Source organism: Felis catus, chromosome D4 (assembly GCF_018350175.1).
Source record: "Felis catus isolate Fca126 chromosome D4, F.catus_Fca126_mat1.0, whole genome shotgun sequence".
NCBI classification, from domain to species: domain Eukaryota; kingdom Metazoa; phylum Chordata; class Mammalia; order Carnivora; family Felidae; genus Felis; species Felis catus.
The window spans coordinates 77,512,015-77,527,497 of record NC_058380.1 but is presented as its reverse complement, the minus strand read 5'-3'; the positions used below and the strand labels follow the sequence as shown (position 1 = coordinate 77,527,497).

The 15,483-nt window shown below is 38.4% G+C and overlaps 2 long non-coding RNA genes across 2 annotated transcripts in view; both read right to left on the bottom strand.

Annotated features, from left to right (window-relative positions):
* LOC123381552 overlaps positions 1 to 15,483 on the bottom strand; it is a 229,735-nt gene that overhangs the window by 187,813 nt on the left and 26,439 nt on the right. The window lies entirely within an intron of this gene.
* LOC109493635 lies at positions 9,668 to 15,478 on the bottom strand. The gene is made up of 2 exons (XR_002147914.3): positions 11,823 to 15,478; positions 9,668 to 10,729 (listed from the first exon to the last, which is right to left on the bottom strand). It is a non-coding gene; the product is annotated as an uncharacterized LOC109493635 (long non-coding RNA).

Sequence of the window (15,483 nt, the reverse complement as noted above, 5' to 3'; positions counted from 1 at the left end):
AAAGGGAAAACCAGATATGTAGACATTTAAGTGATTCTATCACATGTTACCTGCCAATTAATTATAAATGATTGGAGATGCGGATGAGGGAGAATTATAAAGCATTGCTGTTTTTATAATTTTACCCAAAAATGATTAATGAGCAAGCCTCAAAAACATGAATGCATGTTATCAAATTCTATTTTAGTATTCTTTTTTTCTTTTACAAAATTATTTAAAAGCGTGAATAGTTTTTTTTAGCTTCATACAAATTTTCACATAAGCTATTCCCTAACCACACCTTTGGAGTAGGAATCACCAGTTCTGAATCACAAATGAAGACACTGAAATTCAGAAATTTGATATCTTGAACGAAGTCTCTGAATCTAAGTCTGACCATCTTTCTTTCACACTGCTGTATTGGAACCTGGCAATATGAGAAAGCTTTCTTTCCTTTCTTGAGCTATGTGAATCAATCTTCTTATTCTGCGATTACACACATAATATTAAAATAACAATGTTAATGACTGTTACAATAGCAACAACAAACTTCACTGCATAGAGTGATCATCTAAGGTAAACAGTGAAACCCAATAGACTTGAGAGCTCTTGTTCTTAGCCACTGTTGTAAAATATTTCCTTTGAGTTGCCCTTGCTCTCTGAGGGGTCCAATGCCCTTCTCAACATTCTTCCATTCTCCAGGCCATTACCATTAATCAATAGAAAGTTCTCCTTCATCTCAGATCATAAATCACCAGGCTATCCTAGTGTTGCTAGGTAATAGCTCTGATGAGCTAATCCACACCAAGGTGTGAATGAATAATGATGGTTTTATAATTTTTCCACTTGGGAGTCTGTTTGCATTTTAAAGAGGGCCACAAACACTTCTTCACTGAAGTGTGAAATGTGGAGATTTCTGAGTCTATTTTCAGGCAGATGAAGGGAAAAGTAATGTTTGGTCAAGAGGTGTTTAAGCACCTCTCAAACTACCTGGTTTGTAAAGACTGGAAGAAATAGAGGGAATTAGCATATGGAGGCTAGCAAGAGAAAGACATGATAAGCCAATCCTTTCTGACAGATTTGGGTGAGTCATACTTGTCTGCACAAAAGGAATTCACTCCAGGAAAGACTGCTGCATCTGTTCTGTTCTCCAGGGCATATATCCTTTCTATTCTCAGGTCATTAATAAGCAAGGTTCCTGACATCCAGGACCCAGCTACCTCTCTGAGTCTTGCCACTCCATTGCAGGGCTTCTAGAATCTTGTTATTGTTATTATTATTACGTTTGGGGATTTGGTGATGAAACTTCCACACCACCATCCCGTGCCCCCCGCTTCACTGAAATATAATTGATACATAATATGGTGTAAGCTTAAAGTATACAACATGTTGGTTTGATTCATTTATATATTGCAAAATCTTCAATCATCCCCTTTTGGGATGGTTCATCTCCTTCCATAAAGACTCCACACTTAAACTAATTGGAATTTACAAAAAAAAAAAAAAAAGTCAACAAAAAGCTTGGAAAAGTTTTCCCTTCCTTCAAAGTACTCTACCTTATAAAGTTTGGAGGCTTCAAGGACAGAGATAGTTTCCATTCTTTCAAAGGTACCCTAGTTCCTTCCTTTGGAGCTGCCCCTTGTAAAGCCTATGACACAAGATCAAACTCTACTGATAGACTCAATGGACATTTGGGACAACTGAAGAAAGTCCTTCCTTAATACTCGCTATTAAAGTTATTGTTGGGGGCGCCTGGGTGGCGCAGTCGGTTAAGCGTCCAACTTCAGCCAGGTCACGATCTCGCGGTCCGTGAGTTCGAGCCCCGCGTTGGGCTCTGGGCTGATGGCTCAGAGCCTGGAGCCTGTTTCCGATTCTGTGTCTCCCTCTCTCTCTGCCCCTCCCCCGTTCATGCTCTGTCTCTCTCTGTTCCAAAAATAAATAAACGTTGAAAAAAAAAAATTAAAAAAAAAAAAAAAAGTTATTGTTGGAAATTGGTATCCTCTTCTGAGATGCCTCAGTGGGATTCCGAACTGAGAGCTATTACAAGCAAAGTAGAATAATGATGAAAATGTCTCCAAAGAGGAAGGCTCTGATCAGGCTGAGAAAACAAAAATCAAAAGAATTATGAACTTGACTTGGTTCAGTATAACCCTCCACTATTAACTGTTGGTCATTCAAATTCTTGGACATTTTAATAACATTAGTAGCACTTCCTCCCTTGGGTAGAAGTGAGGAAAGGATCATGGAATGAAAATCCAAGAACATATTTTTTAATAAAAAAAGTCAAATGAAAGCAAATCCATTTTTTAAATTATTACTTAGTGTATGACTTATAAATTCAGAGATAATCCTCAAATAGAAAAGAAAGGAAGAAATAGCAAACAAAGCTAAATACTAAATCTATCCTTTTCTACTAGCTTAATGGATTTATAGGCTTCTCTAAAGTTTATTTTTCGTCTTTCTTTCACCTAATGCCTCAAGGCATTTATCTGTTAAATGAAGAATTATTATATTTATTTCATAATGAGATTCAGAGTGTTAAACCTAACAATGCAAAGTATTACAATAGTACAATAGTACAAATATACAATAGTCCAAAGACTAGACATATTGTGGCTAAGACTTAGTATTTTGGAATCAGGTAGATATGAACTAAATTCCTAACCTACCAATTCTAAACCACATGACTCTGGATAAGTTATTTAGTCATCTGTCCTTTATTATTCTCATTTACACCATGCTGGTAAATAATATGTGATATATAGCAAGATTAGATTAAATATAATAAAGAAGTTTAGTGCCAAATACACATTAGACACTCAACAGTAGTAATTATTATTAATGCTATTTGGAAACTACTTAAAGGCTTCTATGTGTTCCTACTTGTATGTAATTATTAGCAGAAGTGGGTTTAGAACAGGTAAAACTACATACAAAAGTTACACATAAAGGTATTTTCTTTCTTTTAAAGCCACTCACAATTGTCTTGTGGAATACGTTGATGTAATGTTTTGAAATCCTTGTTGCTTATGGCAGGGCACAGTGGTTTACGATCTAGAGTCTCAGGGCACCTGGGTGACTCAGTCGGATAAGCGTCTGACTCAGTTTAGGTCACAATCTCACAGCTGATGAGTTCGAAACCCGCATCAGGCTCTGTGCTGACATCTCAGAGCTTGGAGTCTGCTATGGATTCTGTGTCTCCCTCTCTCTTTCTGCCCCTTCCCCATTCATGCTCTCTGTCTCTCTCTCTCTCTCAAAAATAAATAAACATTAAAAATTAAAACAAAAATAAGATCTACAGTCTCAAAGCCTGTATGTAAACCCAACTCCAGAATTTACCATCTCAGTGAACGTGAGCAAAATAAATAATATCCTATTTTCACATTCCTCATCTATAATATATGGGTAAGAATAATACCCACTAGGGGCACCTGGGTGGTTTAGTTGGTTAAGTGACCAACTTCTGCTCTGGTCATGATCTCACAGTTCATAGGTCAGGCTTGCTACTGTCAGCATGGAGTCCGCTCCAGATCCTCTGTCCCCCTCTCTCTCTGCCCCTCCCCTGCTTGCTCTCTCTCTCTCTCTCTCTCTCTCTCTCTCTCTCTCTCTCTCAAAAATAAATAAACATTAAAAAAATAATATTACCCACCACTTAGGGTCTTTGGGAGGACTACATCAGTTACACAACTGATTTAGAAAAGTGTTAAAGGACATAGTAAGGAACTCCAAAATGTTAACTTACATTTCTTTTCAAATCTACTTCTCTTGTAGATCATACTTAATGAGTAAAATATACAAGATTATGGTTTTGTTATTAATTAAAGTCAATTCAATTTTTAAATTGACCTATGTTGTTCCATATATGCCACATTAAATGCTGGTATTAGTTTGTCAGGTATTTATGATCAGTGATGTAAATATAATACTCTTCATCAGACCCAGGTGGGATCATGGCATTGCTGATTTGTAACTGACTGAATTTATGGGTGGACTAGTTGGCCCAAAATGCACATCTACATAAATATAAGTTGTTATCACTCTTGCAAAGAAGTAATGCTGCATGAATTATGTTTAAGTTTTCATTTATTTTAATATCTGATTATGTCTACCTCAACACATACTATTAATGCCCTAATGCATTCTCTTATAATACAACTGAAAATCCAAGTGCAATTACCTTGAGTAGATAACACAAACCCCAGTTTTGTGATGGTAAGCAAACGTAAACAAGCAAAGAACAAAATTCAGAAACTCTTGTCAGTCCAGCAGCCTGCTCACCACCTTCTGGAAAGGCTCTCTGAAGCAATCGTTGGCTTTGTTAGCTCCCCTGAGATCAGAGCTCCCTCTGGCAGCTGCAGGTGCTAACACGTACTTACTTCCTTTAGCCTCCTAAGAATCACATTTCCTTTACATTTCCCTACTTCTTCACCTCTATCCCTTCTACTTTCAGTTGGAAATCCTAGTCTTTTGAGTCTCTCTGAACTTCCTCCTAAAGGAGATGAACATATCACCACTCTCTCTTAATCCTGCATTTCTCCCCATTCATTTATTCAAGGCTATCCTGTTTGCTTAAATCATGCATCCTTGACTTTTAAAGGAGGCAGGTGTTTAGTCACTTAGAATCTATCTAAGTAAAACAATAGAAAAAGATTTCTTATAGGCTTTTAAAAAGACTCTCTCTCTGACACAGACAGGAGAAGTCTTGGTAGAGAATGGAGATTGTGAACGCTTCCCATAAAAGCCGGGGTTTATTTTCTGCCCATTGCCCATTCACTGTTTTATTGTTTGTTTCGGTGTCTGTAGCAGAGTTCTCACACTGCATGCCCCCACTGCCTCTGCCTGCATAAAACATGATGCTCTACCGCGAACAATGCTGGAATACATTACATAAATTTCCCTTTGATATCCAGCATGTTTTCTACTCTAATAGAATCTGAGCAGAATCACATCTCTTTTTCCCCAGTGTTCCCGATGTGCTTCATAACTCTGTCTCCTACGAACCCAATAACCATCTCCAAGCCGTTAGAAGGAATACGTTTCAATAAAGGGTGGAAGCAGCTCAGCAGGGCCGAGCCGAAGATGATCTACCAAGTAGTTACATGATAGCATCAGAGCACACAGTCCAGAGGATCGGGGGGGGAGGGGTTGTACAGTCAACCTTTATTACTGAGAATTCTTGCAGGAATAAAGCATGGTGGCTATAATGTGGAGCGAACCCCTAAACCTCATTGCCAATTTTCCAAAATTCTTGGGGTTCCTTCCCCAGAAAGGAAACCAAACTGCAATTTGGTTTACCTCACACTTACTCCCAAGCCTCATGCCAACTTCCAGATGCCAAGAGGAACAAACACACCTCTCCAGCCTCCTTTGTATCCAGGCATGATAATGTGCATAGTTAACCCCAAAGAAACATAAATAAACAACCTTATTCAGGATTCCTTGGAAAGCTTTCGGCTTCCTGAGGACACAAGTAAGGCATCACCCTTTACCAATCAAATGTTTCTGTGACGCCTGGAGTTACAATGCCCATCAGTGACCACGAGACAAAGACCAATGTTATCACAGAGGCACAAGTCCTGATACTGATGAGATACTAACCCACTGTTATAACTGCCCACTTCCAGATTACCTTATTAGGTATAGGAAAATAAACTTTAAAAAAGTCCAATTTGTGTGAACCAGGTGTATCATTTGATTTGCTTTGTTAACTGCAGTAAAAATCTGTTAAACTACTGAAAATATCTTGCTTAATATTCCAAGACTCTCAGGGTTTTTTAGTCATCATTCATCATTCTAAAAGGCCTTATACAAGGTCTGAAAAGTCTCAGCAAATCATTAAGTCCCAGTTCCCTAGAAAGTCATGTAATAGAAATAGTACCAGAATGGACTGGTCTCTGCTCTTCTCACTTGCAGTGTGATCCTGGAAAAGCCAATTCAACAACTAAGCTCTCTGTTATTGGAAGTTAAATTTGGAGTTGGGATAGAGTATCCTCTGTCTTGAGAGCTGACAATTCTGGACCTAGAGTGCGTTGCAAGATTATAATTCCCACATATTCTCCATGTCAAGGCAGAATATGAAACAGCCTGCTAAGCTTCTGTGTCATTGGTGCCATTCGTTCATGGCATCCATTTTTCTGAATCTCATTTTTCTCACCAGCATGAGATGATGAGTAAATCAGAGATCATATTCTGGATGGCTCTTAGACTGAATTCAGTCTGAAATTTTGTTTTATTTCCCTGCAAAGGTTTGGGAGGGGGGTATTTATTTATTTATTTTTAGATTTTTAAAATAAATTGAACATCACAGCATATCCATATTTCCTGAATCTTTCGAAAACTTTATTATCTATTTGGCACTACTGGGCCTACACTCTTTCATGAAAATAATCACCTAGAGTAGACGGGGCTGCTGCCCCACTGAAATAAGCTCGTATCTTGCACTCATAACACTGCCTACCAGACCCACTTCACTCACTTACATTGTATATGTGGTGATCACAGTTATTTGAATTTTAAGCCAGAGAATAGAAAATTGCTAAAATTCTTCTCTAAGTCTAAAGTTGTCTCTAAAGTCATCCATATTGCAAACTGAATAAATTACACCATTAGAAGAATTGGTATCTAGGCCTAAGATGATAATGTCATAAGCCCCTCCTGGATCTAATATTCTAGCATTCTACAAGCCAAGAAGTTCTGAGACTTTGATGTATTACTTGACACATCACTGGGCAAGCCAGCCTTGAGCTGGTTTTAGAAGTCACTAAAGGGAGCAACACTTCACTTGTCACCATTGATCTGGGATGGAAACACTGATAGGTTAAAATCAGGGGCTGCAGGTACGCCCTTCCCTGCAGCTTTAAATAAACACAAGCAGTCTACCCAGTGCTAAGCAACTCTTTCTTAAGGCATGTTTGTAAATGTGTTTATAAAGCAAGAACCTTCAATCCATCAGGCCTCAAAGAGCTAATCAATATATTCCAATCTGATCTCAGAGAAGTTTTGCCTCTGGGAAGTTTAATTTATTTCAACTCATGGCCATGAAAAAATGAGCAACCATGGCATTTTGACAAAATAGAAAAAGTGGACGATGTTGTATCCAGCAACAGTTCCATTTCAATTTTCCATTTTATCTCAACAAATCACCCCACTGAATGGAATGACCATGAAAATTGATCAGGCATGGGGCTAGTCCATGGGCCAAGGTAGGAAGACAGAATATACAGATGGCAATGTAAGCGGCATTGTTACTCACAGAGTTTGGTCCCTGCTAAAACATTTCTGGAGAGGGATAGGAAGCCTGGGGAAGAGTTTTGGTATGTAATCTACTAGATAAATGTCCTTTTAACAGTATATGTATCTAGATATAATCACTTCTCATAGCTAGGGTGTTTGCCCCTGAAAAATAAATTCCCCTGATGTCTGCAAGGGAAGGATATCAAGTGCCATTTCCCTTTTAGAGTTTGGCACAGTAATGACATAAACAAATCCCAGGAGAGTATTTCTTATTTTTATGCACCCGAAATAGAATCCAGGTCTATCATATATCGAAAGACAGCATAGCTTTCTGGATGGCCCCAAGGGAAATATGCAGAGTGGCAGAAATAGAAATGTGTTATCCTGGGAACCCTGCTATATTACAGGCTGCATCAGTGGCATATGTTTGCATAAGTGATACAACAATCCCTTCTTCGTATGCAGATTAAATAAACAACAGTGTCCATTGTCTTTAAAATACAAATACATATGCTCCTGAAGCCAAAAGATAAGGTAAGGAGAGACTGGAGAGGGCTAATGGGAAGGAGGCACTTTTTAAGCAGTTATTTAAGCAAATTTATCCTGAAAAGGGAATGAGAGTGGGAGAAAAGCTCCAGAAAGCATAATTGTACTTAACACCCTAGAGAGTCAGACCTCATTCCCTGGAAGTACAAAGATGGGGCTGTAGCAGAAAAGGGGTGAAATATCCTAATGCCCTCCTGGGTCCTGATAAAACCTCTGTTGGAGCAGAGAAAGCCTTGAAGTGAGATGTCCACCTGGAAACTGGAACTAGACTGTGAAAAGCAGTTAAAATCCTTTTGAGGTCCCCCTGGACTCACAGTTGTAAGAATATGGGCAGACTCTGTAGGGATTTCAGGACTAATGGCACACAGAAGGGACTCTACACATGAAATAATAAAATATTAGTTCTATCTCCTATTTTGCCACTAATTTCCAATATGACTTAACTTTCTTGCAGCTGTGTTTCCTCTTCTAAACAAAGTCATTGCATTCAGTTTCCTAATACCCTATATAACTCGGAAACATCACAATGCTCATCTGTGATCTCCCATAAAACTCCACACCCACATTTCTCTATTATCTATTGAAGTACTAGCTTTTTTGATATATAAGTTAAGTTTGGGTTAATTCCAATTCTCTGAATTTAAACCTTTGCAAGATCCTTTCACATGTAGGAGACATTTATTTTCAAGGTCATGATGTGAAATCAGGACAGAGTTGATTTATGTCAATTATTCTCCAGAGGTATCCAACCTCATTCATAAGTTCCCAAAGGTTAGAGCAGCAACGGCCAGAAAAGATCTTCTGAAGAGCGACCTGTTTTAAAACACTCTTTGTCAAAAGGGAGAATTCATCTGTGGCACGACGTGTGGGCTCCTGAATAAGAATCCACTCACTTATCTTCTATAAGTTTGGTTGACTATTCGGAGGACTGTATTGATTGAAAGCTCTCTGATCATATTCTAGAGAGTTAAGTTACAACAGAACTTATGTTACAGTGCAATGCTCTTTGGATTAAAAAAATTAAGTGATACTAAAATATATACAAAAAGAATACGACATTCAAGCCTTCAAAAAAATGACCTTTGTGATCTGTTTGAATTCTGCCATATTGTTATTAAATACTTACATCTAATTAGGTTTTTTAGTGTGTGTTTTTTGTTTTCTTTTGTTTTAATCACTGCATTCTTAGAAAGCTGGGCACTAACTGGAGAGGGTCAAGAGAAGAATATGGGCAACCAGAAGGAAAAGACCAAAGTCATAAAGAAAAACAAAAAAAGCTAAATAAGTTTTAGACATCTACCTGTAAGAGAGACTTAAGAGCTATTTGTCTCTAGCCTTCGTGCATACAAAAATATACAACAGGAGAAAAAAACATGTATCTGAGGATCAGAATGAACTTTAGCTCTTTTTGGAGTGAGAGTACTCCACACCAATTTATAAAACATATCCTAAGTGAAGCTCTAAGTTTGGTGCTATTGTTCACAGAGACTTGGAGGGGGGAAACACGCGCACACACACACACACACACACACACACACACACACACACAAAACCAAAATACCAAAGTGCAACTCCCTCATTCTTTGAGGAGAGAGATAAACTCATGAATATATATTGGTTAGATCTTTAAGCAGGAATGTAGGGGTAGGCCTAAAAGATCTTTGCTTATGATATAATGAAGTTTTATTTTATTTTTTTATTTTTTTTAATGTTTATTTATTTTTTTGAGACAGAGAGAGACAGAGCATGAACGGGGGAGGGTCAGAGAGAGAGACACACACAGAATGTGAAGCAGGCTCTAGGCTCCGAGCTGTCAGCAACAGAGCCTGACGCGGGGCTCGAACTCACGGACCGTGAGATCATGACCTGAGCCGAAGTCGGACACTTAACCGACTGAGCCAGCCAGGCGCCCCAATGAAGTTTTCTTTTAAAGATACAAATAAAATAGAAACATGAGATACCCTAGATACATCTCCTAGATACATGGCATTCACTCTGGGTCCAAGACTAGAAATTGTCATAAATTTTATGGAACAGAGAATAATAATATTGCTAAGGAATGGGGTTTGGGCTTAAAGGTTCCTTTTCTTCTTATATACTTCATGTCTACACCACCTGCAGAGGGGGGCTCATTACGTTGTTCTGTTACACCTAATTGGAAGAGCCAGCATGGGGCACAGTTTTATAAGTCACCCTACATGTATTTTTCCTCTTTTATGTATAGCCTGTATTTCATTGGAGTATTGATCCCTTGGTCAACGAAGTTGTCACCAAGGCGACAGAGTTGATTTCATCCAACAGAAACTGCACAGGTCTCTTCACATATCTCAGAAAAAATCACCTGGTTCCACTGTCTTAAGAGTACGTATATTTTGCCTCCTCTTTCTATATGAGGCCCTGCTCTTCCCACCCCTGCCTTAACTCTCTAAGGAAAGAGGTGTTTCTTTTTTCTCTTAGTATGAGCCCAGAATATCCACTGGGCTATGCTTTATTTTCAGGCAGGTTTATTTTCCCTTAAATGAAGAAACCCACTTTCCTTTTATTGCTTTTCTGTTTCGGCCTTTGGCATAGTCAAGCCCCAGGGCAGATTGCTCATCTTACATGTTTCTCTTTCATGGCAAGGAACCGGTTGTCTAAGTGGATTAAGAGGTTTTCTCTTCCCACAGGCAATAAGCATGGCATTCCCAGGATTAAAGAGGCCCTAATTTGATTTGAACTATAACTAGTTAGGGATTATTAGGCACCTATAAGGATATTAATAAGGTAAATTTTTATTTACTTTTGTATTATCTCTTCTGTCTACAGTACCTTCCAAAACCCTCTGGGAAGTATGGTTTAACAGGGTATGACTTGATATTTCTGAATCTCTGATCATAATATCACCATTACAGGCTCTTATCCATGTATTTTTCCTCAGAGATCAAAGCTGGAACATTGTGATAAGTCTTACAACAGAGTACACAGGAACAGTCTGTAGGAAAATCGGGGTGATACATTAAATCACATTGGAAGCAGCTGGGATGAGAGAGTTTTTAGGCATGTCAGAATGAGTTTGTCTATTAATGAGGCTTTCTTACTTTGTGGAGTAAACCCTGTGTGATGGTTCATTTTATGTATCAACTTGACTAGCCACAGGGTGCCCAAATTAAACATTTTTTTTTTGAGTGTCTGTGAAGATGTTTCTGGATGAGACTGGCATTTGAATAGATGGACTCAGTGAAGCAGACTGCCTTCCCCAATGTGGGTGGGCATCATCCCATCCAAGAGAACCTGGATTGAACAAAAGGTGCAAGAAGGTAGAATCTGCCCCCTTCTTCCTGCCTTACTGCTAAACAGGGACAACTCATCTCACTTTCCCCTGACTTACACTGGGATTTCACCCCCATTAGATTCCCTGGTTCTCAAGTCTTGACACTTGGAATGAATTATATACCACTGGCTTTCCTGGGTTACCAGTTTGCTAATAGCAAATTGTGGAACTTCTCAGTCTCCATAATTATATGAAAAAATTCCTCACAATGAATCAGTATCTCCCTCCCTCACTCTCCTCTTCCTCCCTCTCCTTTTCTCCTCTCTACCCTTCTCCCTCCCCTATTGGTTCCATTTCTCTGGAGAACTAGTATATTCCCTAACTAATATAATAAAACCCTGAAAGGGTATTCTAAGTCCTTTAATTTGACCTGCATTACTATACAACTGCCTTCACTTTAATACTACCTTTAATAATATGGACAGTATTAATATTTTTACAAGGTAAAAATGTTCAGAACTATTATGTACGTACTATTCTAAGATTATTTAAATTAATACTTAAAAAATTCATGGGGTAGGTGTTATTATTAAGAAACGAAGCTAATGAAAATTGTCTTCAGACACACAGACTCAGTTATCTATTGTTGTGTGGCCAATCATCCCAAATTTAGTGGCATAGGACCAGAATATTGATTATGTCTCCAGACATTAGTGGCTGACTGGGCTCAGCTAGATGGTTGTCACTCTGGGTTATGCATGCAAAGTCAGACATTGGCTGAGACTATAACCATCTTTAGGGCTTCTTCACTCACATGTCACACTCCTGGGCTGGACAGACTCAAAACACTGAGGACTGGAACAGATGGGACAGCTAGAGCATCTTTCTCTATTCTTATGTGATCTCTCCATGTTGTCTGTCTAGTGTGGGAGCTTCAGGGTAGCCATATTTCCCACATGGGAAACACACACCAGACGCACATTTCCTGACAGAATTGGGTGCACGATGTCTCACATTCTGTAACCTAGGCTCATACTGTTTCTTAGAAGCAAGTCAGTAAGGTGAGCCCATATTCAGAGGGAAATGAATTAGGCTCAATTTCTTGATGAGAAAAGAGTTCAGGAAGTGCTCAAACCTTAATCTGAATTCTGGTTTTCCTGACTCAGTATCTACTCTTAGCCCCACTGTCCAGCTGCTCTGAAGACTGTCTCAACAGTACTTGCCCACTTAACCTGTTTGGTCATAATCCTCAACTGAAGTCACAGATCTAGTCATAATGTTCTCCTAAGATCTTTCTGACATGAATGCTCAATGTATATTTTTAAATTCTATAATCTTTAGGAATTACATTTTTTTATGAAAGATGTAAAAAGACTGTAGCCCCAGGATACAATGCTTTGTCTGAAAAATCCCCTCATTCCTTAATATATTCCTGAATCTCTCCTGGTCTCTGTCACTCTCTATGTCCCCCACCCTTTCCCTTTCTTTCTTTTCTCACTTTTTTTCCCCCTAAATCACATACAATTTGGGTCCCATCAGTGTGGTTTTTGCCTACTTAACAAGGCTTATATTCAATACACCTAAATTAATTTTTCATGTAAAATCCCCTGATGGACATGATTTCTTAAAAAAAAGATATATTGCATCAACATCATTCCTTCTGACAATGACTCTTCTAATTCTATCAAAAAAGTAATCAAGTTTCCCTCGAATGATTTATTCTCTATAGAGCTAGGCTGCTTATGGCTCATGGCTCTGTGGTCATTGAGGCACTAGAAAATTTCCTGATTCTTTATATTTATTATGGTACTTTGCTGAACCATGAATTTCTATGAAAGGTTGAGGAGATGGTGATTGGATTCCTTTCCTATTTGGACTCCTAGCTTCTGGCTTTGCATACATTTTCAGAGGTCTCTCCAAATTTCCAATCCAAGTAAAAATGAATGAAAATAGAACAACAAAGCCACAAATTAAATGCATCAATGCCTTTTTTCATACCTTTGCAGAAGAATAAGCTCTATGAATTCTCACTTTCCGACCTCTCCTAACATCCATCCATGCTTTTATCTGTTGCTGTCGGTGCACTGAGATCCTAAGTTTTTTGTTGTTGTTGTTTGTTTTGTTTTTGTTTTGTTTTGTGAAGCCTTTGCAACATGATCTATGATACCTGTACAACAGGTGTGGGAGATCAGGCTTGCAAGTAAGAGCCCTGGCCCTGTGTAAATTCTGAAAATCCACTTAATGTTTCTAAATCATAATTGTTTCATCAGTAAAATGGGGAGAATAATTTCTCAAAGCCTAATTCGCAGGGTTATTCTGAATGAATCAATAAAATGTTTTTTTACCCTCTGTTAAGCCACTTCTCCTATTGGATGAGCATGAGAACGTCACACATACCATAAATGTAATTTCAAGACTTAAACTGCATTAAATACTTGCACATAAAATTAAATGTGTGTGTGTGTGTGTGTGTGTGTGTGTGTGTGTGTGTCTGTGTATGTAACTCTACTCTTCCTCCAGAGGTTTTTGTGTACCAACTTCTCCTGGGAATCACATCTTAAGATTTCAAAAGTATTTTTGTAAACTGGTAAGTGGCCTAGGAACACTAACTTTCAGATACATTATTTTTTTAATTTACTCACTTATTAATTAATTAATTAATTTAAGCAATCTCTACACTCAACATGAGGCTCAAATTCATGACCCTTATATAAAGAGTCACACACTCCTCCGAACGAGCCAGCCAGGTGCCCCTCCCCGACATATTATTTTATATAATCACAAAATCTTTGTGATGTAGAGCTTATTACTGCCATTTTAAAGTTAGGAAATTCACGATTATATTCTAATACTCAGCAGAGCTAGAAATCAAACCCCACTTTCTGACCATAAATTGATGGCTATTCTTTGTCCTCCTCAGAAATTTACCATTATTTGTCTGTACCCAGCCCACAGAATCTAAGGCAGGAACACAAGTTCTTGATTTCTCCCTTTTTGTTTTTCCTGGAAAATAAAATTCATCTCCAATACAGATTGTAAACTGTTTGAAAAGAGGACACATCTCTATTTCCAACAGCTTTAATGCTAGCTTGCTGAATAATGTATTATTCTTCAACGACCTGTTCTAGTTTTCTTTTCCAATAAGCATTAGGCATAGTTTCCCTTCCCATACTCTACCGTAAATATATTTACCTCCCTGAGTTACTCATCCTACCAGATGTGCAGATAGACACCTGTATCTCTTTAAATACCAATTTTCATAGCATAGAGGGCAGGTAATCAAACGCTACCTACAGTCCACCCAGACTGTACCGGGACTTGAGTAGTAAGAGAGGTATTTCAGGCCATGCTGAATTCTAATAGATACCCACTATTCTCTTGATACATGAACAAACAATCCTCTCAGTGCATCTTGCAGATGGGAACTTCACATGCATTGACAAAAGCAAAAACAGAGTTCCACTGAAACATAATGCAATTGTTAGCTCACACAGCCTCCATTTCCCTTTCCAACATTAAAGTGCTCAGTTGTTCTTTCTACCTGCTGCCCGCATAGTAAGGTTACTGTGGTAACTTCACGTGCCCCCGTTCCCCTGACAAAGGTGAGAAAAAAGACTACCTTTCTGCATCCTTTCAGTGTAATCCCACCAGATTAAAATAGGGAATTTCTATCTATCAAGGGAGTGCAAATAGGTTTCAAATGATTATTAAATTAATTTTGAAAAAATATGATAATTATAACACATTCCCATTTACAAAGTGTCATTCATTTTACAGTGTCCTTCTGCTTTGCTTTTCAAAACCAAATGAATCCAGTGATGTCAGTAGAGACCCATAAGACGGGTAAGAGAATAAAATTATAAATAAGAATGGGTTGACACAATTCATGAAGTTACAAGCCAAAGAGCCTGAGCACCAATTTTAGCAGTGTGGAAACAAGTATTCTATGAGTACATGTTTCATGCCAAATAACTGTGGATAAATAGCTAATAAATGCTATATCTAAGCCTCACAGTTGAGACCCAAATTAACGTTCCCCCATCTAATCTATTCAGGAGCTGCTCAGACTTAATATGTTATAACTCTTCTTCCCACTAACAACGCCCAGCAAAATGTAGATATGACAACTATTTCTGGCCATGGATTATTAACAGCAAAAGTGTTGCAAACATTTGAAACAATTTTAAGTTTACTCAGATATAAATATGGGTGTCATCTACAATGGAGCTGGTGGTGGCTTTGTAAAGGTCACCTTGACCAGGCTGAACTACTTTTCTCAGAATTCGCTTTTCACTTTCTTTCACAGTAGGATGTACCACAAGAGACATGGTCACTGGAGATCTGAAGAGAGGTAAAGCAGCAGCCTTGCTGTGTTTTATGCTTCAACAATGCTCTGAGCAGGTACTTTTGTAGCTCACACTGGCTGTCCCTTATCTGTGGGCTCACCGTGGTGTGTAGCAACAGCCATACCTACA